Genomic DNA, 27530 nt, shown 5'->3' on the forward strand with positions numbered 1-27530 from the left:
GTGTACCTGAAAAAAGACTTGAGTTCTCAAAAAACCTGTTTTCTTTAATGAATGCTTTAATGAAAAGTTTGTAGCAGAGCAGATTACCAAAGGTAAATAGGAATAATGAATTCCCTTGGCTCCAGTTAGTATTTAAAATTTTCTGAGGTCATCACCAACCAACAAACAACTGGAAACACACACATGAGCTCACCTGTCTAAAAGAAAAACATTCTTATGGTAGACACTGCAGGATGCTCTAAGTTTGGGGTTGTCATACCCCAGGCATGCATCAAAATGTCCTGAACTACACCTCCTGAGTTTCGGATTCAGCAGGCCTGAGTGGGGCTCCAAGGTGTTCCAAGTTTCAAGGTAGTGCTGATGTCCTAAGTGATGGGGACACACTTTGAAAATCACTGTGCTTAATAATTTTGTTTCAAAATATAATGCTGAAATTTTAAGAGCAAACAATTTATTAGCTATCAGTCCTGTTACTGGGAAGTCCTTCTCCTTTGAGTCCAAGATTATGTATTGATGACAGCTGATCAAGCACTCACATCTAAGATAGACTTAGATAGTGATGGTCTAGTTTACACAAAAATTGCCAGAGGGGAGTAATAAGGTCTTAAAGATAGAGTCTTTCCGCTTACTGACTACAATCAGTTCCTACTAATATTTTCCAAAAGCTCACCAAGTAGAACAGTGGGTCCTGGCCTTAACAGAATTATAACGTTCTCAACCAGGATGAGAAAAAAAAACAAAAATAAAAGCTTTTATATGTTCCAAACCTTCGGGTGGCAGTGGGGAGAGAAGTTATTTAACAGAGTCAATAAAAAGATAGTTTCACAGTGATTGGTTTCTTAGGATAATACAGAAACTGCTGTGCAATAGACTCAAGAAGTACCCTTAACATCCAAGTTAAAGGTAGCTCTCCCTGAAGCAGTGAGCACTGTTAAACCTGGGTTTCTTCCAAACTGACTTACACATCCAATTCTCTGTAAGAGGCTTCCTATGTTGAGGTAACCAATTCCTTATTTGACAAGCAAGGTCCATGACATAAGAGCATTTGGTATTTTTGCTCGTTTCTTGGTTACATCAGGTACCAAGGTAACATGTTGGCACTGTTCTCCTTTGATATAGAATCAGAACTACTATCCAGCTACCTAAAGCACAATACTGAGAAGCTAAAGCCACTTCAGCATGAGTTCGATCCCCAGCCAGGGAGGTGACCCACATGGTGCAGCAGACCTCTTCTGACTGCCCACTGCTCCCCTCAGCAGTGTACTTCATCAGTCAGCCTGTTCTGCTCCCCAGTCTGTCTCTGGTGAATCACTCACTGCCCCTGCACCTCTGGCCTGTACCCCAGCTCTGTATGCAAAAATAAATATTTTTAAAAAGTAGAAAGGGATATATATATATGTATGTGTATACACACACACACATACACACATATGTATTATCACTTTTAGATGTATCTAATATAGACTTTGGCCTTCACTAGAATCAATATATTTAGTAGGAAAGTTATGACTCTTGAATAATAAAGTCACTTAAATCCTCAGTGTTCTTCATAACATTTGCCAAATAAAGTCATTGTGGAATTCTGCATGTTATTTGACTTTTTCTGTTAATTAAACTTCTTGAACTAAGTCCCTGGTTGAAGCATATATTCTGTGTTTTAGATATAGATAGTTCAGAAGTAATACATCACCAAAAACATAGAACTAAAGTTTACTTTTGATAACTACTGATGATAATCATCAACTTACAGTATCTTTCACTTTTGCCATTAAGAAGGCTTTATGACACCTTTAACATTTTTGGGACTTTTTTTTAAAGATTTATTTATTTATGCATACAGAGCTGGGGTACAGACCAGAGGTACAGGGGCGGTGAGTGATTCACCAGAGACAGAGTGGGTAACAGAACAGGCTGACTGATGAAGTACACTGCTGAGGGGAGCAGTAGGTGTGTCAGAAGAGGTCTGCCACACTATGTGGGTCACCTCCGGGGCTGGGGATCAAGCTCATGCTGAAGTGGCTGTAGCTTCTTGGTGCTGTGCTTTAACCTGCTGCGCCACCAGGGAGGGCCCATTTTTGGGATCTTAAATGGGAAACAGTTTTACTCAAGCACACAGTCCTTCGGCATCTTTAGAAAAGAGTGCTTACGCCAAGTTTATCCAGTCTTAATTCATTCAAAAATACAGATTACTATGTTGATGCTCAGGAGTAAGAAATAAGACACAGTTCCATATCACAAACATATTTTGAAATGCAATCTAAGAGAAGGGACCCTTCACAGCAAAAAGAATGACGTATTTTATTTCATTGCTGATGAAGAGTCAAATCAGAATGTTCAAAGAGAACATGCCTATTTTGAAAGAAGAGAGGTATACAATATAACTGTGGGGACTGTTTTGTACAAGAAAGAGTTTCCCCTTTTTAGTGTTTCCAAATGTACACTAAATATATATAAAGAGCTTCAATTCTCTGGCATAAGAATAAAGTGGATATACATATGTTATGTGTTTGTGCATATAAACATATTTTGTATTCCTCATTCAGATATTGTGAGCTTTATTATCTCTCTCCTTCAATTTGACTCTGTTTTTTGTTTTTTTCTTAAACAGACCACACATCTAGCTGAGTTACCTTTTGCAGATGTTCTGGTTGACAACTGATTTGAACTAGCAAAAATGCTGAGAAATTTTGCAGTGGTGTGTTTCTCTATGTTATTAAGAGCTTAACAAGAAGATCTTACTCATATGCATGGTAAGTTTCTAATGTATTTTATCTATTTTTACACTGAAAAAATGTAAGCATATGTTAAAATTTAGTAACACCAATCTTCAGTATTATATTTTGAGGTTGGTAATCCTAGATACTCCTAAAATAATGGTGCTGAAATGACAGCATGTATTTGAGATTTGGCTATGCAACTCTAATAAGATATGTTCACTTCAATAAAGCAAAGATCTTCACATTATCTACCACTTATAGTGACAAACTAAGTACTGTGCTGGGAATAAATATGCATTAGCTTTAATCCTTACAACAAAGTACATATGATTATCCCCACTGAAGAATGAGGAAACTGAGGTTCAGAGGGCTTGAGAAGTTCATCTAAGTGACACAGCTTGCTAAGTGGTTACCTAAGTATAATCCAAGTAGGTCAGATGGCGTGAGAGACCACAGCTACTAGAAGGCTCTGACATGGAGCAGATACACTTGAGCAATAAGTTGGCAGAAGTTAATAGTCTCTGGCAGTCTATCAAAGAGTGTGAGGGTTGAGAGAAAAGAATAGGAGAACAGTTACAAAACTTTAACTTAAAAGTCATTTAAAGAAAAAATATTCTGAAGGCACACTTCATCAGAAGTTTAATACATCCAACTGTTTACATTTACTAATTTAAAAATATTCCCTTAGATGCATTCAACAGGAAGCTATTGTATTGCAAATATAATTCAATATATAAAAATAAAATTGATTTTCTATGTTTCATTGACATCTCAACGTCAAACTCCACAGGGATTTTTAGGCAACTAACCACCAACTTCCCCCTCTTGCATGGCATTATTTGCTCAGTTTCAATTTCATGGTCGACACTGTTATTTCCTCATACATTCTCTCAAACCTTAGCTCCTCTCATGTCTTTCATGGCAAAATCCTTACTGTAGTTATTATCAAAACACTTTTACAGTCTATAAACACTCGCTTCCAATACCTCCATGTAGAAAGTGACTGAAAAGAAACACATAACGTTCCTGACAAGTGTCTTAGATAATCATTTCCAAGAACCATGGAGTGGCCACATGTGCTGACCACACTTTTGGTCTCTCCACTTTCCACTTTCCTAGACATGGCTCCATACATCTCCCTCCCATAACTTGCTGTACCTCCTTCCCATTTTCCTCCTGCTAATGACCTTCTTCTGATTTTACTAAGAAAACCAAATCAACAAAAGAGAACTGCTACTGGTTTTTCCCATGTAACCACCCTCCAGCACAGACTTCTTCCTCAAATTCTAGATGTAGCAATCTGTCTGTCAACTGAGCAGACCATTTCACAATGGTAAACTGGTATAAAACTGAGCTCCTGATACTCCTCCCAAAACTCGTTTTACCCCAGTTTAGCCCTGCCAATTGATGTCAGCTAAATAATTCTAGATCCTCAGTTGCAAAGTCTGGGGGTCCTGTCTTTTCCCTTCACAACCCACATACAGTGAGCTAGCAAATTGTGGGTGCTACCTTTAAAAAAGTATCCAAAATCTCACCACTTGGCATTATTTACCACTATCAGCCTGGTCCAACACGGTCCCAGTCCCTGCTCAAACCTATGTGATGTTTCTCAAGCTATGCTCCATAACTGCTACATCTCTAATTTATTATGTTACATGTCTAAGGGCTCCTGGCTTAATTATGACAGCCTTCAGCACACACCTCACTACCTCCCCAAATCTCCTTTAACTTAACTCCCACCCTGTACACCGGGTTCTATACTGCCTCATCTCAGCAATCACTGTTCTCCTTCCCATTTTGTTTTTCATAGAACTCTTGTCATTTTCTAACAATATGTAATTTACATTGGTAATTTAGCTACTGTCTGTCTTGCTCCGGCATCAGAGCAGGTATTTTTTTTCCTGCTCTCTAATATAAAGTAGGTCTGAAATAGTTATAAACAGGCAGTATAAAGTTCTATGCTGAATTTATGAATATGCAATAAAGCTCAGAATACTTCTAACAGCATTATACACCCTGGCTCTAAGATATAAGCTTAGTTTTGTAGTTATATCATTACAACTTTTATTCTGCATGCTATAAATTGTAATGTAAATTATTCAAGTTTATATTAAGACCTGTAGGATATAACCCTAAACTGTACACTAATAATAGTCTAAGACAGGAAGACATAAAAAGGGAAGTAGAGCAAGTAGAACCTTTTTTTTTTTAATAGCCAAGACATTTAAATTTCATTATTTTAAAGTTCTTGGAAAGGAAGTTCTTCTGAGTAACCCTTTTTCAGAAAGCTTAATGTTTCTCTCTCTTAAGTATCAAAACAATTTAATCTGGGATAGAAATCATTGTGACCATGTTCTTAATTTTCCTCCATTTTTTTTACAGCATTTTAAATGAACTGGGGTGAGAATTCAACCCAACTTTTGCAAACTACTCTGTGCAATGATGCCTTCAGGGACTTCAGAAGCACTTTTTTTTCCTCTAAGAACTGTCTTTATTTTTTTGTTTAATAATTTTTTTTAAATTTTATTTTTGCATAGAACTGGGATTTAAGCTAGTGGTGCAGAGGGTAAGAGGATTCCCCAGAGACAGAGGGGGAGCAGAACAGGCAGATTTACTGAAATACACTGCTAAGGGGAGCAGCAGGTGGGTCAGAAAGATCTGCTGTACCATATGTGGCTGAGGATCAAACTCAGGTCTTCCCTGGTGGCTTAGGGATAAAGTTTCAGAAGCACTTCTATATGTTTCCTCCCAATAATTGAAGACCTTCTTGTTTCAAATGCTCATATTTGATTTTATAGGTTCATTTCTCTCTTCACCTTCACTATCCAAATACCTGCCTCTATCAAGATTTAACAACCTTGGAATAGTTAATAAACAAATATGGAGAGGGGCCCTCCCTGGTGGTGCAACGGGTTAAAGCACAACACTGTAAAGCTCGATGTAGCCGCTTCAGTGCCAGTTTGATCCCTGGCCAGGGAGGTGACCTACATTGTGCGGCAGACCTCTCCTGACCTGTCCACTGCTCCCTCAGCAGTGTGCGTTGTTGATCTGCCTGTTCTGTTTCCTGCTCTGTCTCTGGTGAATCCTCACTGTCCCTGCACCTCTGGCCTGTACTCCAGTTCTGTATACATAAATAAATATTTAAAAAATACACTGAATTAACAATCTCAGAGGTCTTTAAGGAGTAGAATATAGAAATGAACAAAACTTCTTTAGCAAGATCTGTTTTCACTGTTCATACCCATTTTACATCCAGGTATTAAAAGGCTATCATGTCATAGTACTCAGGCACTGAAACAAAAATAATAATGATGAAAAGTCTATGTGAACTCATGGTTTTTGCTCTCAAGGGGCACACTCTACGGGAGAGCATTAAACATGGGCTTCATGAGATTCCCTCATTACCTGAAATACTTTACAGATTAATCCCCATGAGATAATCTTTGACAAGGACAGGGCCAGGTTTCAGAGCAAAGAACACTAAGGATATTAAAATACCAATATAAATAACAAGGAAGGTCTGCAATGAAGGTAGGCCCCAGGTACTTGCTCATTTTGAAAACTGGAACTTAAGTATCTTTTTAAACTGGCAGAAGAATACCAATTTAGTGGTGTGCTATCTTCATTCATATGAAGGAAGGCAAACTCTAGGTGTATATGATAACTATGTGGTATGTAAACATGATAAAAACACTGGGTTGTTATTTTAACGAGATGCTTTGAAAGATTATTAGGGGAATAAAGAAGTGGAATGAGCTAGATGCTTCCCCTACAGACTAGCTAATTCACCATTCTAACCAGTAACTAGATAATGCATGGCACCCAACACACTCAATGAACATTTTAAAATAAATTCATTAATGTCCAATCAGGTTTACGGTAGTATATTATACATCCTGGGAGTGGGAACCCTTTAAACAAGAAATTTTATCTCAAGAGGGTAAGGGCAAGTCAATAAATGTGCAATCAGTATTGGTGAATGATGAAATGGGGTCTTTTGCTTGAATTCCTGATCAGTACCACCTTACCCTTTAAAATCTAACATGGCCTAAGTCGTCCACCTTTACCAGAGATAATTATGACAACTGTATTTGATCTCACACTACCTGTGACCTAGTTTGTATGAAGTCAGTGGTCCTCAATGGGCACACTTTTGCCCCCTGTGGTCCACTGACAGTATCTGGAGACTTTTTGGTTGTCATACTGAGCAGGTGAGTGCTAACAGACAGATAACCATGGATGTTAAAATGCACAGGACAGCTTCCCATAATAAGTAATAATCTGACCCAAAATATCAATAATGCTACTGTTGGAAACACTGGTCTACAGTGAGCCACCACTTTGGCTCAACAGAGATGTAGCGAAATAATGAGAGAGGAGCTTTTGAACAGTCATGGATTCAAAGTCTGACTCTGCATAGCCCCAGTGGGCCTTTGCATATCCCTCCAATGCCCACCAGGAATGTAATTTCTACTCTGTCGAATAGTTGTGAGGCACTAATAACAACATATGCAAGGTACCTATGATATAAAAAGCAATAAATAGCAAGTCTTCTTCCTATTATTAGAGCATTTATTATTTGCTTGATACCAGTATTTATTTTTAAGATTTATTTATTTTTGCATACAGAACTGGGTATAGGCCAGAGGGTGAGGGATGAGAAGATTCACCAGAGACAGAGTGGAGAGCAGAACAGGCACATATACTGACTGAAGCACACTTTTGAGGGGAGCAGCAGGTGGGTCAGGAGAAGTTTGCCACACCATGTAAGTCACCTCCCTGGCTGGGGATCGAACTCTGTGCTGCATGGGCTGCGTAGCTTCATAGTGCTATGCTTTATTTAACCATTTGCACTACCAGGCAGGGCCCAATGCCAGTATTTCTTCAGGTAGAGAAAGCATTTTAAAGCTATGATTTTGGTCATAAATTACATAGAAAATTCAGAGTTTTAAGGTTGGCAAAAGCCTTAAATATCCAAATAAATAGTTCATATTATATACAAGAAAACTGAATTCAGAGAACTGATTTATATTACACATTAGTAGCAGGTCACATAAAATATTGCAGCTGGCACAACAGGTTAAAGTGTAGCACTGGGAGCTAGACATAGCCACCTTAGCTCGAATTTGATCCCTGGCCAGGGAGCTGACCCACATGGCCAAGCAGACTTCTTCTGTCTCACCTGCTGCTCCCTCAGAAGTGTACTTCATCGTTCCTACTATTCTGCTCCCCACTCTGTCTCTAGTGAATCTTCTCACTGTCCCTGCATCTCTGGCCTGTACCCCAGCTCTGTGTGCATAAATAAATCAAACTTTAAAAATAAAATAAAATATATCATCTGTCTTCTACTCCCATTTTATTACTCATGCATATATGGGTATGCTGTTATTAATCCCTAAACTGTGTTATTATTTATAAATGTGTCATAAATTAAGTCAATTTGAATACAAGACTTTATGCCTGATAAAATTTTACAATAACACAGGCGATAAGTAAGATTTATTAAGATATTTATCTGTCTTTAAACTTTGACAGCCTGTTATAGCTAATTTGTAGGATCAGTCTATTTCATTTCCATCCAATGGAGTATGATTTCCAATGGTATACTCTTTAAATTGATTCTTTAAGAAACTAGTCACTTCTGGTACAAATATGCACAAAAAGTAAACCTAGGAAAAGAGCAACAACATACAGAAAATGAGAAACTACTATAATATTCAATCTTACTAGAAACCAGAGAAAAGCAATTCAAAGAGTACTTTTTGACTTGAATATTGCAAAGAGTTCCGTTATTCATAATGCTCAGGGAAGGCGATTTTTCAGAGTTCTGAGGGAGTCTAGTTTGAGGGAGTCTACTTTTCTGCAGTCATAAAAAAGTAGCATACTTTCCAAGTATTCACCCTCTTTGGCTCAATTCAGCAGTGGGAAAGGGCACTTACCTAAAGTCCAAAGAACGCAAAACTGTTAATTGTGACATAGCTAAATGAAAATAAATAAAACTAAAAATTTATGTTCAAAGAGTTTATCTGAGCAAGAAAATGCTTAAAGCTCAGAAGGTTTTAAAATATAATTTAGACCTTTATACAAGTATGATGTAGTGTATGTAAATACCACATATATATCCATAAAAGTATAAAGTTAATTACAGTTATAGAAAAATTATAGTTATGTCCAATCATATAACTAAAAAAAAAAAAAAAAAACTATCCAAGACCAAAGATAATTGTTTTGAAAGGTACTCCTTTGCCAGAAGTAAATAATAACATCAAACCAGCCAACTCATGTATTAAACATTGTCTTTTTGGATTGTTTTATAATTTTGTGTCTTAATGGCTTCTAAAGACAGCTTAATGATACCACAGAGGTTTTAAGATGGATGTAGGAAAAAGTTAATGGAATTAACTGTCCTTTCTAGAGGTTAGGCCTGTTAAAACCCAGTATCTGAGCCACCCTATTGGCACAAGCGGTAAGTCTCAGCACTGTGAAGCTATCTGCAGCCACTGCAACAAGAGCTAGGTCCCCAGGCCAGGGGGCTGACCCATAAACATATCAAAAACTAAAATTTTAAATCATCTTTTTCTTCAAAGTATATGACAAAAGGCAGGCACTACTCCAGTTGAATTCTTAAAAAGAACGTCTCAGTACAACGGGTAGAGGTGTAATTAATTTCTAAGAACTACTTAAGATTTCATTTCTAGGTTTTTTTAAAGACTTAAAATATTATGAATTTTCCATAGAGAAGTAATATTTTTCCATGGCTAAAAATTACCTCAGCACATCACTTAATGCAATGTAAACATAGATTACATATACCAATTACTTAAATTGTCTCACACATATATTTAAATTGTCCCCAAGGGCTATAAGTTAACTATTAGTACATACTTAGTATATAAACACCAAAAAGGGAGCGATAAAAGCTGTCAACAGTATTAAGTTGGTGGCATTCACTGAGAATTATAGAAAGCACTCGGGACAAATGGTCAATTGCCTTCAAAACACATCTGTCTTGAATAAGTCATATTACATCTGCTGTTTTCAAAACATGCATCTCTAGTTAGCAGAAAGAACAAACATTCACAATCAGCCTATTAACACAAGTTCTTATCCTCTGTGAGCCTCGGTTCCACATTTGTATAATAGAAATAACATCCTCTTTCTACTTCACACAGTGTTACAAATACAGTTTACTGGCAATGCACTGCACCTAACACACTGAAAAAGTACTCAGTATACTACTCCATTCTTTCAATTTATGTTTGGTGAGCGCCAATGTCAGGCATTGTTATAAATAGCAGGTAAACCAGAGTACAAGGCAGATAAAAACCTTTGCCTCAGGAGTTTACCTTCTCACGTTTTTTATTTTATCTTACCCATGCATATTACACACTTATCGATATATACTATTTTTCTTCTCCACACATTCCTGGCCTGGGTCCACTCTGGTCCTCCACCTTTGACCATTTTCCCACTTTTTAAAAAAAGATTTATTTATTTATGCATACAGAACTGGGGTGCCGGCCAGAGGTGCAGAGGCAGTGAGATAATTCACCAAAGACAGAGTGGGGAGCAGAACAGGCAGGTCCACTGAAATACACTGGTTGAGGGATGCAGTGGGCAAGACAGGAGAAGTTTGCTGCACCATGTGGATCACCTCCCTGGCAGGGGATGGAACTTGTGTTGAAGCAGCTATGGCTAGCTTCATAGAGCTGCGCTTTAACCTGTTGTGCCACCAGAGAGTACCCAATATTCCATTCTTAATACATGCCACATAACTTATCTACACTTATGGTTATCTACCATGAATCCATTTTACAATTGCAGTGAACATCACCAACTTTTTAATGCCATTTGCAGCTTTCATTTGTCCCTTGATGGTGTTTGTATACTATATATACTTAGTACACAGAATACTGACTACAACCCAATCAAGCAATGGGAAAAATATGACAAATTGGGAACTAGATACCCCCATATCCCTTCATTAACACACATCTGACCCAAATGAAATGTGAGAATTCAGGAAATGTCATTTTGAAACTAAATAATTCCCTTTTCTCTCAGTCCTTGGTTTGGGAATCTTAAGAAGAAGAAGAATGCTTCGGATTCAGGTATTTTTCTAACAGTTAGAAATTCTGATTTATTTGTTAAAGGATATATAAGTTAAATAGAGAGAATCCTTGTGATGAAAACATCTGAGAATACCTCTCTAGTTGATGAGACTATCTTACTTTGTTAAGATGAACATTATTATTAAGATTTCTAATAAAATCTGCAATATCTTATTAAAATTTATATAGTGAAAAGGACGTTGAAAAATAGTGCTAAGTAATTTTTAGCACTATTGATTAAAGAACAAGACTTTATAAACATCCAGGATGATTCAAAACTGGTTCTCAACATTTCTCATAATCAAGATACAGTTTTCATTACCTATCCTACATAAAAGGTTGAAATTTTATAGGCTTTTTTCCTAACAAAAATGTAGATGTATTCATGTTCTGTATTCACAAAGTCTTTCAATGAAATAAGTGGAGCTCAGAAAAATAAATTAAGGATTAGCTAATTAAGGCCTATTATCACGAGACCCCAGCAAATGTTATCAACAGGAAATAAAATCAAGTAAGGCTCAAATCAGTCTAACCCTGAATGTTTCAGAAAACAGCTGGTGGCAGAACAGTGAATATGATTAGAATAAGCTTTATTTGTGACGACCTGCTTATAATCCAAATGTTTTCACCAGCAAATACAATTCAGAAACACTGACACTACAATTAGGAGACCACGAGGCATCGTGAAAGCTGGAAAGATGACATCCTTTATGTGCTCTTCAATCTCGTATAAATTGTTTTTCTAGGATATGACTTTTTCCTACTAATTAAAATATACTCATGTAGAAACTATAGATTAATGCCATTTAAAAATAAATCTTCTATAATCCCACCACCCAAAAGTAAGTACTATTAGTACTCTACTTATTTTTCACCAATAGTTTCTGATCATGTTAGATTTTTTCAAGATACCATTTTATAACTTACCTTTTTTCATCCTTCATATCGTGAATACTTTCTCACATCATTGAATAATCTTCCCTAGAAACCTCATATACTTGATTTACTTTCCATGTTTGTTAACGTGATGTATGAAAATATGGTAACTTATCCCCATGCTAAGTATTTTTTCCATTATTGAGAGATTAATATCCCTTTCCTCCACCTTATACAAGTAGCCTTTTTTTCCTTTGTGAGTTGCTATTTACATCTATTTTTCACTGGGGATCATTTTTGTCAGGATGTTCATCTACCTCTCACTACTCTTTATAATATATTTTGAATAGGGCATTCTGGTATATAAAATATAACTAAGCGTTTGTGTTCTAGTTTTTCTTATGTGATTGTTTTACAATATTTTTCAAATTTGTATTTGTGGTTATAAAAATAATAGTTGGTAGAGAGGATTTGGGAGTATGAGAAAAAAAATAGGAAAATATATAGCTATATCTCTACCACCTAACTTTTTTTGTGTGTTTATAATTGGATAGAGGCATTGATAAAAACAGGGACAGGAAGTGCAGTTTTATTTAATGTTAGCCAGTTTATGTTGTTTTAGAATAATGCCTGATACATGAATTAAGTCCTTAACAAATGTTTAAGTAATGATATTTGATATATATTTATTTCAAAATTACATTTTGCATATTCAAAATAATACAGTAGTAAGTGCTTTTTTCACTCCATACATCATAAGCATCTTTCTAAGTCATTAAATTCCTTCAAAATATTTTGCAAATTGTATTTTATCACTATAGATATATAGTCCATTAATTTATTTAAATATATTGCTATTGGGGGTTTTATTTTCTATTTTTCTTTTCAGCATACAGGTAACACTATCATGAACATACTTAAAAAGTTTCAAATGAAAGTCAGGTAGTTTCCACAGGAAGTTATTTCTAGAGCCAGGATTGAGTCCAAGACCATAAAAACTTACAGCTGTGTTTTCATAAATATTCCCAAGTTACTACCACAAAGATATCTTTCCTTGAGTATCATAAAAAGATTCCAGTAAGGCCACAACAGTTATGAAACTAATATCACAATTAGTTCTTACTCTAACAGTGATAGTACTTCTGTGAAAAACATTATTGCTATGGCGAAGTTGATTTCTGAAATGACTAAAGTCCACTTAAGAAAGAGTAATGTTTTTGAGACAACGCAATCACAACAAAACTCTTCTAAGGAGCAAGGAAAGTTGCTCAGTTACTAATGACTATTGACAGAAATAGTAAAGCATCCTTGTCTTGATAAATAGATTCTCCTTTTTAAAATCATTGACAAGCTATTACAATTATCCATACTAACACACTGGTTTTGAGATTCTACAAGTGATCTTGTTCGTAGTATTGTTTTTTACTTGCTCTTATTAAGACAACTTTCAACTAAATCAGAAAATAAGACAGGCAATGAAGCCTTGGCTATGTTGGTATTTTTTACATTTTTATTTTTGAAATAGATTTTTAAGGCTTTAAAAATGTGTTATTTCTATTGCAAGTTAAAACTCTGAGCATTTTCGTTCATTTTTTGACATCAGAATAAATCCTAACCCATTTAATTTCTATTTAATCACCACATAATTATATCAAATTAGTATTTGGTTCTTTCCATGCAAAGGTGCAGCAACACTGACGTTCTTTTTAGGCATTTAATTTCTCCATCTTTTCCATATAACTGAATGAATGCTAAATTAGCAGTTTAAAATGTTGTTTTTAAACTCCCTAAGGCTTTTCCAATGTTTCTAATTATTTTTCCACATGTATAGCATGATCTCATATTGACATAAGCAAACTACCTCAATGTAAGTATGTAATATGTTGTAATATGTATTTGTAATGAGGAAAGAGTCCAGAAAGAGCAGATACCATCTTGTAGAGCAGATTGGAGTGTGTGTGGGGTGGAGGGGGGGTAGAGTGGGGCACTGAATAAGTTTATTATAATAATTATCTGTTATCTGTCCTTAACAAGTCAAAAAAGTTTAGGTTTAATTTTTAAGATGATACTCTCATAGAAATGTGCCCAAGCCCAATTTAAAAATAATTCTCTTCTCTGGAGTTACTTTCTGTTACAGTAATACTGGAGGATAAGAAGTTCCCTAACTTTCTTGATCTATCTTTCAAGGTAGGTAGATGGAGTCAGAGACTTGCTTTTAGACTATGGAATTGCTTTTCTCCTTGCAAAGACTAGGATGACAAAGGACAAGAAGAACTTTTGGTCTTCTTAGAGCACATTCTAAATACCCGAATTAAATACCTTATTGATTCAGAGTAGTTTAAATGTATGCTTTCTAAAGGTTTGGGAGCTCCTAAGTCACCAATAAAATCCTTCAAGCTGGAGGGTTTCACTGACTAACCAAACTTCTCTGCTGTTCCTGGTACAGGAGAATTACACTGTTTGTAAGGTGTAAGTTAGTGTTAGCGTGGGAGAACACAAACTTTTTTTTTAGTACTCCTCTAAACTATTTCCGAGTAAGCGCCAATACAAACACCTTCCTTAGCGAACAACTCTTGGTTTATTTACTGCGTTACAATTTCAATACACATCCTCTTCCTCATCTTCCAGAGACAGAGAGCCAAATAGCTTTCAATTCCATTTCACATTTCGAAAGCAAAGATAAGAATTTTTATGGATGGATGTGTGTGCGCACGCACTTATTTTCACTTTTTAACAAAGCCCATTTAGAATAGGTAAAAATAATTCCTCCTCTGAAATAAGTGACTGAGAAATTGTGTAACTGCTTCACATTCTCTTTCTTTGTGTAAGTTCAATAATAGCCTAAACTCAAGTGTTGAGGCACTTCATCAAACCTGAACCCAAACCCTGGAGGAAGGAGACAGGAAGGGGGTGAGCGAGACAGAAAGATGAAAAAGAAAGTGGAAAAGAGGATGGGCAGTGAAAGAGAAGGCAGAGGAAAGACCAGAGAGGATTCGCTCGTGACCCTTACCAATTTCTCCCTGGGCACACATCACAGCATGTTCAGGTCACGAGTCGCAAAGTCCAAGAGAAGAATCTAGCCCAAATCCCGGAGGCGGGGAAGGTTACGCTTCTTCGCCAGCCATCGGCCTTAGGAAAAAGGGAATCTCTTCCCAGACAGCTTCCAAGCTCAACAGCCCAAACCGGAGCCCTAGCCCGGCCAGCGCCGGGGGCCTCCTCGCTGGGGTCCTCCGGCCGCCGGCTCAATCCCAGATTCTGCGGGCAGCCAATCACATGTGGCCCCGCCTCCCTGGACGTCGAGGAGGCGGGGCCAAAGTGCCAGCCTCCAGCTCCAGCTGTGCTGCTGCGCCAGTCGCGCAGACGCTGTCTGGTCCCATCTCTGACTTTCTCCTTACTGTACAGATCGCCTGCGGTTGAAGGTTTGCTCATTATTCTTTTGCTGAAATTTTGTTTAACGGTTCACCCACGTAACTAGACTTGAAACGCTTGACAATTACTTTTGGAGTGTAAAGTGTCAGATCTAAACATTTGTGATTGCATAAGTAGGAAAAAAAAAAAACTTGGAAAGAAACCACAGTTTTAATTTGGTGTTTTTTCTCACTCCCTGGCCTTCAAATCCCTCACTCCCTCAGTATAATGTGGTTTTATCTATATGCTTGACAGATACAGTTCAAATTCTATTTATTTTTTTAAATTCCTACTTCTCAGTCAAATCCAATAACCTGTTGGCTCTCACAGAACTGCTGATCAACTAATTTTTTTAAGCAAAGGTCAACGGTAATAATAATTCAACCCAAAACCTCGTCATCACTGGTTGCCAATATTTTCATTCCACTAAAACAAAAATAAAAGGAAGGAGACGCAAAACCCTCCACAACTACCCTCTTTTGTGCCTTTGTCTTCCGTTTTCTCAAAAGTATTGCCAGAATGAAGAAAGTGGTCACATCAATGTTTTCCTTTCAGGGAAGAGGTCCCCAGTCAGACACATGGAATTGCTTGGGGAATCTGAAAACTCTCAGGTGGAACTGGGAAGGCCGAACAAGTTCCTGCACCCACTGAGAAGGTGCCTCTCCCAGATCGGGAGAAACAAGTTCTGGGTGTGGTTTCCTGCGATGCCAGATTTGGAAACCTTCTCCTACAGGTATGGGCAAATCTCTAGAGTTGAGACAACTCTGGGAATAAACTCAGCCAGTCTAGTTGCAGACTGCTTAGCAGCACACTGTTCTTGGCTCTCCTGGCTTTTTTACATCCCTGTGATTGTCCCCAACTTGATTTGAGATGAAATAAGTTTCCTATCTTCTGTCCAGCCAAGCTGGTCTCCCTGGTTTCCCCAAATCGGTACTGCAGCAGTCGCTAACAGAGAGGACTTTTGTGAGATGTATTCTGAACAATTCAGGCAGAGGTCTGGTATTTGCTACCACTTTGGTTGGTTAAATAGGTGATTTTCACTAGCTGCACTACAGAGTAAACTGGGGAACTTGATGCTAAAGCCCCACCCAGTCCAATTAAACTGGAATCTCTGGGGGCAGGGCTCTGGCAATTTTTCTTTCTTTCTTTTTTTTCTTCTTTAAACTCCCCAAGAGATTCCAATCTGCAGCATGAGTTAAGAACCACTAGTTAAGATTTCAAATATTGCTCTAAAGGAAAATCTATATTTAAGTTTAAAAATGCAGTAGCTGAATAATGTGAAACATTTTATAAGTTAATTCGGCTTCATATATTCTTTAAGTATTGAAATATAAATGTAGAAAATATGTGGCAAGATACACATCAAAATTACTTATTCAGTAGGGAAGGATTGAAGAATAGGAGGAATTTACTAATTTACTAATTCTTCCTATTTGTATCTATATCATTTGACCACAAAAAGAACATATTTATCATTTATGAATCAAAGGTGTCTAATAAAATATTTTAAATCAATACTTGTGAATATCATTACAAATAACCACTATTAAAACTGACTTTAGCTTATTTGTTTTGCAAATTTACCTCTGATATTCAACTTTTCTTCTAAGCGTTATTTCCATTTTGTTAAAAAATGTACATTAGCTACCAAATATAATACAATCATTGCTAAACTGAAAATATATTTTCTTTCTTATAATTCATAAATATATTCATTTGTATATACCTACCTATTCATGAAGGTTTAAAAAAATCTAATATTTAAAGTGATGTAGGGTCTCCCTGTTGAAGCAGGCATTGAAGTCTCAGCAATATCAAGTTATCATGGGTCACTGCATCATGATTTCCTTCCCCCTTTTGCCCCCTTAGGGAGCTGACCCACATGGAGATGCAGACCTCTCCTATGTCACCTGCTGCTCCCCTCAGCAGGTATTTCAATATTTCTCCTGTTCTGCCTCAACTCTGTATCTGGTGAATCCTCTCATGCCCTGCACTTCTGGCCTACACCCCAACTCTTATGTGTATAAATAATTCTTTAAGTGAATAAACAAAGTGATGTAGATATGAGGAAATTTATTTGTTGTTAGTATCACAATTAATTGCCAGTAAGAAACATATGGCATAGGTGGCAAATGCCTACGTTTGACCTGGCTTTAGGCTCAGTCTGCAAATTTTTAGGCTAAGGTCTTAGATAACATTTCTAAGCCAGATAGGAAAAATGAATCCAGTAATATCTACCTCAGTGTTTTTAAGAGTATGTCAAGCCATGTAGCTGACATGCTTTGTTTTTGTGGCAAACAATAAGGGCAGTTATCAATTCACTGATTTCCAATTTTCCCTCTTTTTTAAAAAATACACTTAAGGATTAGCACGATTATGGCAGAATAAGAATTTATCAGAAAACACTTTTACAAACAGTAACCTTGACTCTTATGTGACCATATTTCTTTTCTGATGTGTGAAAAAGAATTATACTTATTCTCTAGGTCCTCTGTTTTAACATGTTACAGATGAAACAATGTTTTCTTTGTTTGCTCAAAATATTTGACAAATGTTTCCTACAGTGGCATAAGCTGATTTGTCATGATTCTTGATCAATCATTTCTTCTACTCTCTGCTTATCTTATTAACAAGCTGTGGCTCAAGCACAGGGCAGATTCCCCAGCATCAGCTTTCTTATTAACTTTTGAATGAAACAGAAAGGCCACTGGCTCAAACAGTTACACTTATTCCTTTGTAGCTGCACCTTGGTTTTAGTAGCATCATCACCAGACTTTTTTTTTTTTATTTCTTGTTCCTTATTTATTAGCACTTAAACTTTTCTTTTTTAAAATTTTCTTACATTGGTCATTTTTGTATATTTGATTTCTCCCCTCAGGTGTAAGTCCCCATAAATCTACTGTCACCACACTACCGATGAACTGTCACCATAGTCCCTTAGCATTTGTAATTTTCTATCTCACGCTCTCCTTATTCATCAGCATTTGTCAAACATGTCTGTATTAGGCACTGTACTAGGTAGTTTACATCTGTTTCTTTAATTCATCCTCTTGTCAGTCCATTGAGGTGGTTTCTCACTTGTAGATGATAAATCTGAGGCACAAAGAGATGGAGCAACTTATCCAAGATAGCACAGCTAAGAGGTAAGGAGAACCTACATTCTCCTGTGGACTATTCTGCATAGGTTTCAATGAATTAGGATGATGCATGTTAAATGATTTTCGTTGGAAAGTATAAAATCATGCCATTGTTAAAATGGTAAATTTAGGATAGAAATGCTGTATTTTTTAGAAACACTTATACAATCATTTCCACTAAGCACTAGTTGTTTCATTTAGGCCTTAATTCATGCATATGCATGTCTTTAAAAAAAGGAATTCTGTGTGACTTACAAGAGAGCTGAAAAACTGAAGGATAATTCCAGGGTTTTGTCTTAACCAACTGGAAGACTAAAGCTGTGTAACTATTGTGGCTGCTGTCTAGCTCCAGAATGATTCGCTGTCACCATTACCTGGATCTAACCCCAGTAGAAAGGGGAGTAATATATGTTGGATGGCAAAGTTTTCATGTGTGCCTCAGTTCCTGGTAATTGACTACTTGGAATCAACAGTTAAGAAATATGATATGCCGTTAAACAGAAACCTGCTGGGATTCTGTCAATCTCTTACTGTTTTGCTGGTAATCTACTCTATAAACTCAGTAACTGTGTTTCAAGAAAATTTTCACTTTTTGACTGAGCATATTTACTAATTCTTACAAAAAAATTGAAAATAGAAATAATGAATTCAAAGTTCCAGGTGATATTCACAGAACTACCTGTCTTTACTATGTTGTTTCCAGCATCATGAAATTGGAGGTGAAAGGACCCAAGTTTTGCCACTCTAAAAGCCACTACCTCTAACACAGTCTTAGCCTATGAGTGTTCTCTCTCTCACTTACTTTTTGAAAGATAGTATTTGCCTCTCAGCCTGGATACTCTAGTCAGGCAGTTCAGTCATACAAGCAAAGCACATATAGTGTGAGCAAAAGATGTTGTGGATTTCTGACATCTTGAGACACATTTTTCTTCCTTTAGATGCAACAGAGAACCACACAGACTGACATATGCTTACATACTTCAATATTAGCAAAAATCAAAAGGAAATGAGGTATGGCAAAGTAATGTTACTTTTAACAGCAGAGAAAAATAACCAAATTCAGCCATGCCCTTTGTTTTCTTGACAAGATGAAATCTTGGTGAAATTAACAGGAATTTCCTGTTCTTCAAACTCAAGTTTTAACCATGAGGGAAAGTGTCACCTTGAAAATGGAAAAATGGACCTCAGTTCTGTCTTAGAGAAGATCTTTAATGATTCCAGGGACTAATCAAAATACAGGAGGGGGTCTAAATCTCAAAATTCTTGTTGAATTATCTCTAGTTTAGAACATTTTCCTCTCTTGGAACCAAATACATTCAAACAACTAGCATTATTCTTTCTCAGCTAGTGAAAAGTATATAGGGTCTTCATGTGTTCATTAATCAATTACTTATTGGTGGTTTATTGTGTTCATTGATCAATTACTTATTGGTGGTTTATTGTGTGACTAGTAAGATGCCAGGAATCCAATGCTGAACAAATTCTTTCACTTCATGGCCTTTTAGCCTAGTCTGGGAGAAGAATAATAATCAGACAATTGTAATATATTATAAAAACTGCTACAATAGGCAAAATTCAAGAACCATGAGAGCAGACAAAAAGTATGGGATCAAGTGACATTTAAACTGAAATCTGAAAGATGAAGAGACCTGAGTCAAATGAAAGGGTGAATTAGGAAGGGTAAGACTGCCTTTGATGGAGGAAATATTCTAGAGATGGAAGGACTATCATATTTAGGATTTACATGTCATTTTCATGTTACCAGAGTTGAGATTTTCAGATACTAAAGACTTTGAACTGATTTTTTGGCTCTGTATTTCAAGTGGGTCCCCTAGACAATCGTCAATTCTTGGTTCCATTACTCTCTTTTCAATGACAAGTCCACCTCTGTCATCCCCATACCTGAGGACTTTCTAATAGCTTCTTTTTTTCCATCACCTTTCCAGGTTGAGTTGTAAGAATCTTGTTGCAGAAGAATATTATAAATATAAACCAAGTGTTTCCTCTGAAAACCTGAGTTAACTCAGTATGATTGGCAGTATGTTTATCTCTAAGCTATTCCCTATCACATTCTCAGCCAAATTCGCCCATTTAAGCATTGACTGAGCAGCCATCAAATGCCGGGTGCCAAACAATTTGAGCTCAGTCTCACCACCTTCTGGGTATACTGATGATTACACAATGTACCGAGATAGATCTAAACCAAGGTGACCTGTGAATTCTATTAACTCCCCTCCCCTCTCTCTTTCTTTTTACACTCTAGTATTTCTCTCTGAAGTTTTATCTTTGGCCACTAGTTCCTGCCCCATCCCGGGCTTCATGTTGTCAACTAAATCATTGCTTTGTTACTCTTCACTGGTTTATTCCCCCTCAGTCTACAAATACTTAATTCAAAGGTGAACATATATGTTTTCTATTCCAAGCAGAAGGAAAAGAGGAAAAAGAAAAGAAGAATGGAAGGCAAAGTAAGACAAGAAGGAGGGAGATATAGAAGGCAACACATAGTAAAAAGAGAGACCTTCCTCTTCATCTCCTATAGTGCCATAGTTTGACCTCAAACTATGATTTTATCTCTCTCTACATCACATTATCAGTTCCTGGAAGTTAATCATAACAAGAGAACATTACAGACTGACTTGATTGGTCTGGAGAAATCCCTTAATCCATGCAGGGGTTGGGTGGTTTTAAGTAGAGCATGATATTTCTCATGTAGAATCACTTCTCTCTCTCACCCTTGCAATATTGCCACAGAAACTTAATACCAGTTTTTGAAGTGTAAATAGAATAAATGTTTATAATGGAGCTATGAGTCAAGTTTATGGGAATATAAAAGATAGCTAAGTGATTTTTCTGTGGGGGAGAAAAACTCACAAAAGTTTTATATAAGATTTGTCATTTGAATGGTTCTTATTATATGAGTAAGGATATCCTGATGGGGAAAGCTCTGCCTAATTAAAAACAGCAAGCAAGGTGAAAAACACAGGTAGTTTGGTATATAGAGCGCACTTGAAATTTTTTTATGTCAGTAATGCAAAGAAGAAAAGAAAGATTTAAGAATCCACTGTGTGAATTTTGGGGAAGGATGGTTGTGATAAGAACTAGGCTATAATAAATGACAAGATTAGGGTAAGGTAGGGTATGGTAGGGTAGGGTAGGATAGGCAAGATATTTTGAAAATATAATGAAGACCTGAGACAAGGTACTGGCAGTGGTGTGGAAAGGAAGGAGGCATTCTTTTGGGAGCTGACCCACATGGCATAGCAGACCTCTCCTGTCTGCCCGCTGCGCCCCTCGGCAGAGTATTTCAGTAGATCTGCCTGTTCTGTTCCCCACTCGGTCCCTGGTGCATCTTTTCACCCCTGCACCTCTGGCCTATACCCCAGTTTTTGGATGCATAAATAAATCTTTTATAAAAAAGCATCATTGTAATATCAAATTTTCCCCATAATATCAAAAATCAGTAGGAACATAGCTTGCCAACTAATTGAGATTATGTGACCTGCAGGAACAAGTTTCCCTGTTAATATGTAAGTAGGACATTACTATTTGGTATGAGTTGGTAGGTTATTTTTAGGGATTGGCAATACTAGTACCACTACTATATATATATGAAAACCTTTTAAGCATTCTTAGACCAAAACATAACTTGTCAAAGAAGGCCAACAGGAACCTTCTACTTTCAGATAGTGGGGGAAATCTGAGTGTCACTGTGCTGTAGTCATCTGAGTGCCATTGTGCTGTGATAATGGGGTCAGTCAGAGCGCTCAGCTCTTCAGAAGAACCCCGTCACAGGCAGGCTGTACCAGCAGAATCTCAGCTGCTGTGTTTTCAGTATGACAGATGCTATATGACTCGAATGGTGATAGGAAATGGCATTACTTCCTTCATCTAGTTGCTTCATTAAGCTTAGTGCAACTTTCCATGCTGAGTGTAGTGACATTCCTGCCATCTACTGGGTAAAGTGTCAAATCTCTTCCTGGAGTGATTTTTGCTGATCAAGTATCTCATCGTCATTTCCAGAAAAAAGTCACAATACAAAGTGAGCATGACCAGAGAAGGGCATGTAAATATATTCAAAGTCAGGAGGGTGTCCTGTTATTAATAAACTCAATGGGGGCATAGTCAAGAGCTCTGAGAAACAACCAATATGATGCATGTAGATAGATAGATAGATAGATAGATAGATAGATAGATAGATAGATAGATAGATAGATAGATAGATAGATAGATAGATAGATAGAATAAAGAAATGACTCACAGGATTGTGGGACTGGCAAACCCAAAATCTGCAGGGAAGAGGTGAAGTTGCAATTTGAGTCCAAAGACAGTCAGTATGCTGCCAGAATTCTCTCCTTGGAGGAGCTCAGTGCTTTTCTATTAAACTTACATCAGATTGAATCAGGCTCACCCATAATTATGAAGATTTACTTAGACATTAATGATTTGAACTGTAGTATATACAAATATATACAAATAATGATTTAGAATAATGTGCACCTGGAATCTATGTAGTTTATGAAGAAAATTTATTGCAATAAAAAAATAAAGTTTAAAAAATACCTTTAAAGAAACATCTAGGATAATATTTAACTTAATATCTGGATACCCTGGCTTAGCCAAGTTGTCATACAAAATTAACCATAAATGAGTGCATGGATTAACTGTTTGTTGCTTTAAAACTGTAAATATACATTAAAATGGGGCCCTCCCTGGTGGTGCAATGAGTTAAAGCACAGCTCTGTATCCGCAGCCACTGCAGTAGGAGTTGGATCCCTGACCAAGGAACTGACCCACACACCACAGTAGACCTCTCCTGTCTTCCCACTACTACTGTCAGCTGTGTATTTCAGTCAGCCTGCCTGTTCTGTTCCCCACCCTATCCCTGGTGAATCCTCTCACCCCTGAACCTCCGGCCTGTACCCCAGTTCTTGTATGCATAAATGCATAAAATGAAAACAAAGTCACTATCTTGGAGACCTCTGTTGGAGGCTGAGTCTACAGTTTGGAATACTAGAACCCAAGGTTGTCCAAGGTAGCTGTAAAAGCACTTATAACCAAATAATAACAAAACAGAATTAAGCAAAATCTATGTAAAAAGGAGGGCTTTTTGGACACCGGAGAATTAAATATGTAAAGAAGCATTACCAAAACAGAAAGGCAAGGTGTGGCAGACCATTCCTATGCTCAGACACTGGGTCCTGGTCCACCCTGTCAATCTCTCATTGATTCAGAAGGTTGCTAATAAACTCCCAAATGGAAGTTAAGTATTACTTGACACCTGAAATGGAGAAACTAGAAAATATCTTAATAGTTGCCGTTGTCGATCAAGCAAATTGAAAAGCAAAAAAGAAACTAGATCCCTCAGGGTGGATTCCCTTTCTGTGCATGAAATGTTTTGCTGGCACATGCTGGCATTGACTATACTTCTGAAAAACATTACTGCTTCCATCTGCCCAGGATCTAGTGTTTAATGGTCAGATTAATTTGGAACATCTGTCATCTAAGGACCACCTGTATTGAAGACACACTGAGTATACATGTAGCAAGACAAATTTTTTTTGTTTACCCAAATGATGTTCCTTGAAAGTCATGTATTTACCAAAATTCCATAAATCAAGTTTTATTTGAAATGCTCACGAGAACCTCATTTTTTTTTAACCTGGTAAAGAATTCTTTAACCATGTCAAATTTCATTATGTTTCTTCTCTTAAAAGTACAAATTAATGATGTACATTGTGCTTTGTAGACACACTAGCTTCTAAGTGGTTTTTCATCTGGTCCCACACAGGTTTTTACTGTTTGCAGAAAATTCATATGCTGTCACTGGCATTTACAAGAATTTCTTTTCTAAAATTATGATCAGTGAGGTAATTCCTTTACAACACTGTATATATATATATATATATATATATTTAAAGATTTATTTATTTATGCAGACAGAACTAGGGCACAGGCCAGAGGTGCAGGGTGGGTGAGAGGCTTCACCAGAGACAGAGTGGGGAGTAGAATAGGCAGGTCAATGAAGTACACTGCTGAAGGGAGCAGCGGGTGAGACAGGAGAGGCCTGCTGTGCCATGTAGCTCACCTCCGGGGCAGGGGATTGAACTTCATAGTGTTGTGCTTAACCCCTTGTGCCTCCAGGGAGACCAAGAGAGTCTCTGTTTTTAAAGTGCATGCAATACACTGGAAGATCGGTATTAGAACACAACTAGTAAAAGTGGTACTAAAGGGGGAAAATGTTTTCTGAAAACCTCTGGATTACATACATAAGAATATGCTCTTACAGATAAAATGCAACATGAAACTCCCTCTCTCACCCTTTCAATTTGTGCACTATTTTAGAAGCAGTTTAAATTTTGTTATAATTGAAATTTTGAAGGTCACTTTCCTCTGGGTGCCCAGTGTTGCTTGAAGGAGAGATTGGACCTAATTCTGTGTCTTCTGACTAATCTCGGGCTCTGTGTGGCATGTTATTTTGCCTTATTTACTCATTTGTTATGTGCCCTTAGTTAAGTCTTGTCACTTCCAAATGCCTTTTCCCCCATTAAGATCAGTGAAATAGATTGAGACACCAGTTCTAGATTCAGAGCAGAGACTACTTGTGTGATCTTGGACAAGGTTGATATTATTCAATTGTTTTCTCCGTAAAGTTGGGATAATATGTAACATACATTATAATGCGTATTAATAAGTAAAACATCTAAACCACTTAGCACATGGTAGATGCTTAGTAAATATCTTAATTACTACAATATGCACCTTTGGTCTGTACCCCAGTACTGTATGCATGAATAAATCAATCTTTTTTAAAAGATTGATTTTAAAATAATAGACTATCCTCAGTAGACTTACTACTAGTAAGTCTATAGAAAATAGACTATCCTCAGTAGACTTACTAACACATAGATCGCAAAGGACTTTTCCAGACTCCTTCTTATTTATAAACCATTACTTGGGGAGTTATTTTATACAAAGACAAATTATCCTAAGATAATTATGTTTCAGTTGGGATGATGAGAAATGTACATAATTACCTATATAAAGAATGAGGAAGTGTTACCTATTTTAAGTGAGGGACCAGTCATGAAAATTCAGAGGAAGAAGAAATTGCTTTCACCTGTAAGACGTGGGGCACAGGTGAGAAAACACATTTGCGGTAAACCTTGGAGGATGTCACTAAGGTGTAATTTTCCCCACACAGCCCATATACTAAGATAATTACTTTTTTCTCTGTGGTATGCTTCTTCATTTTGTGCCACTTCTATTAATCAATTAATACCACATTGTAATTCCTGTTTCTGTCTCCTATTTATTGTGTGCTACTGAATGGCAGGGACTAGCTCATCATAACTGAATTATCCAGCACATGATTAAAGTAAGAGCTGTAATAAGAAATATGATATAAAATTTGAGTTTTAGATTAAATTTAATATTGAACATGGCTCTAGAGTCTGATTTTGTTTACTTCAGTATGTACATTTTACTTACCACAATTACTGGCTTTTTAGAATAGACAATAAAATACAAGGCATCTAGTTAAAATTGAATTTCAGATAAAAATAGAGTAATTTCTTAGTGTATGTGATTACAGGGCAGTAAGGGACACTAAAAACTGACCAAGGACAGTGTTCAAAGAGTTTACTGGTCACTGTCTAAGTTTTTTACCCATGTGCACAATTTTGAGATTACTCAGTCTCAGGGAACAATAATAATCCAATTTACTTAACAAACTAGGGAAAAGCAAAGAGTTACTGAGGTCAAAAATGTCTGCTTACCTCACCTAAAGCAGTATCCAGTGTTTTCCAGCCCTAAACAAAAGCAGCTAAAATGATGTCTTCTTACCACTGAGGACAGAGTGCTCCTCTCCCACATAATTGGTCATTTGTCCAAGACGGCATCTCCCAGCTGCTGTTGACCTTGAACCTGTGGCAACCAGACTTTAGGCCAGGTTCTAACTCACCAAGATAACAGAAGATCCAACAGGAGATGCTCCCAGCTTCTAGGATGCCCCAGATCAGCACCAGACAAGGCGGGGTGCAGGATCCACTAACCCCAAATGCTGAAGATCCAAAAACCTTGAACCCCGAAGATTGAATGAATTGGTGCCCCCTTTTGCACACCCTTATATTACTTACTGTTTGTTCCACCCACAAATGCTGTACTGTTTGCCATATTTCTGAGGCTATCTGTCCTCACCAGCAACCCCCTCCAGGAGGCACCTGTAATAGTGGTTTCAGTCCCTGGTTACATTTTTCACTTTCAGTTTTTGTCACCATATCTATGGTGAACATTGGACAAACCATCTCCAATGGCACAACTAAAAGCAACAACATTATACAATACAATGGCACAGCATGTAATTATAACAGATACAGTTATAGCACTCTTTAAACAGTCAGATACCCAGTAATGGGCACAAGTCAATGACACCAACATTTTTGAAAGAGAAAGATCAGGCCTTTTTGTACTGAATGGAACCCTTGGGTCCCACTATTCCTCATCTGAGCCATCAAACTTTTTTTCTTCCTATTTTTTACATTTTTAGCCTTGCAAAGGTCACATGAATCCCCATCCTGTGCTATTATAGGCTTCTTCTTCTTCTTCTTTTTTTTTTACACGTACACACTATTCCTGTTTTTTTGTTTCTTTTTTAAGGACACCTGTCCTTCCAGTGGCTGTCCTCTTTGCAATAAGCACATTGGTCTTTTCTTACAGGATCTCTTGTTGTCCCTTCCCTATTTCTTCTGAATTCTGTTCTGGCTTTCCTTCTAATAAACACTGTTGTGGCCCTTCTTGATGTCGCAACAGGTTAAAACACAGCTCTATGAAGCTTGCTGCAGTCAAGTTTTATCCCTGTGAGGGAGGTGACCCACATGGTACAGCAGACCTCTCTTCTTGCCCGCTGCTCCCTTCAGCAATGTACTTCATTGATCTGCCTGTTCTGCTCCCCTCTCTGTCTCTGGTGAATCCTCTCACCACCTCTGCACCTCTGGCCTGTACCCCAGTACTGTATTCATAATAAATAAATCTTTAAAAAAAAAAACAAAACACTGTTACAGGCCCAGGTCTTCTTTTTTCCCTTCCATTATACACTGTGAATGCTATGTCCACTCATCGGGAAGTATCCAATTCCATAGCACCATTAGTTTTTTTTTATTACAAAAGTTTATTTTGACATCATTTTGTACATTTTTTTTTCCATCTCAATTGTAATCCCCGCGGGTATCCCATCACCAAGTCACCCGTGTGCCATAACCATAATCCCGTGCATTTCCCTTCCC

General features: G+C 37.2%; 1 protein-coding gene across 1 annotated transcript in view; it reads right to left on the reverse strand.

The window, feature by feature from the left end:
• The window catches only part of ATP10D (ATPase, class V, type 10D), a 72306-nt gene extending 57407 nt beyond the window's left edge, over positions 1-14899 (reverse strand). The window contains exon 1 of the mRNA XM_004681484.2: positions 14715-14899. The gene's annotated coding sequence lies outside the window, so the exon portion shown is untranslated. The remainder of the gene's footprint in view (positions 1-14714) is intronic.
• Positions 14900-27530: the final 12631 nt, after the last annotated feature.

The sequence above is a fragment of the Condylura cristata genome, unplaced genomic scaffold, assembly GCF_000260355.1.
Source record: "Condylura cristata isolate star-nosed mole 26May11 unplaced genomic scaffold, ConCri1.0 scaffold00012, whole genome shotgun sequence".
NCBI classification, from domain to species: Eukaryota; Metazoa; Chordata; class Mammalia; order Eulipotyphla; family Talpidae; genus Condylura; species Condylura cristata.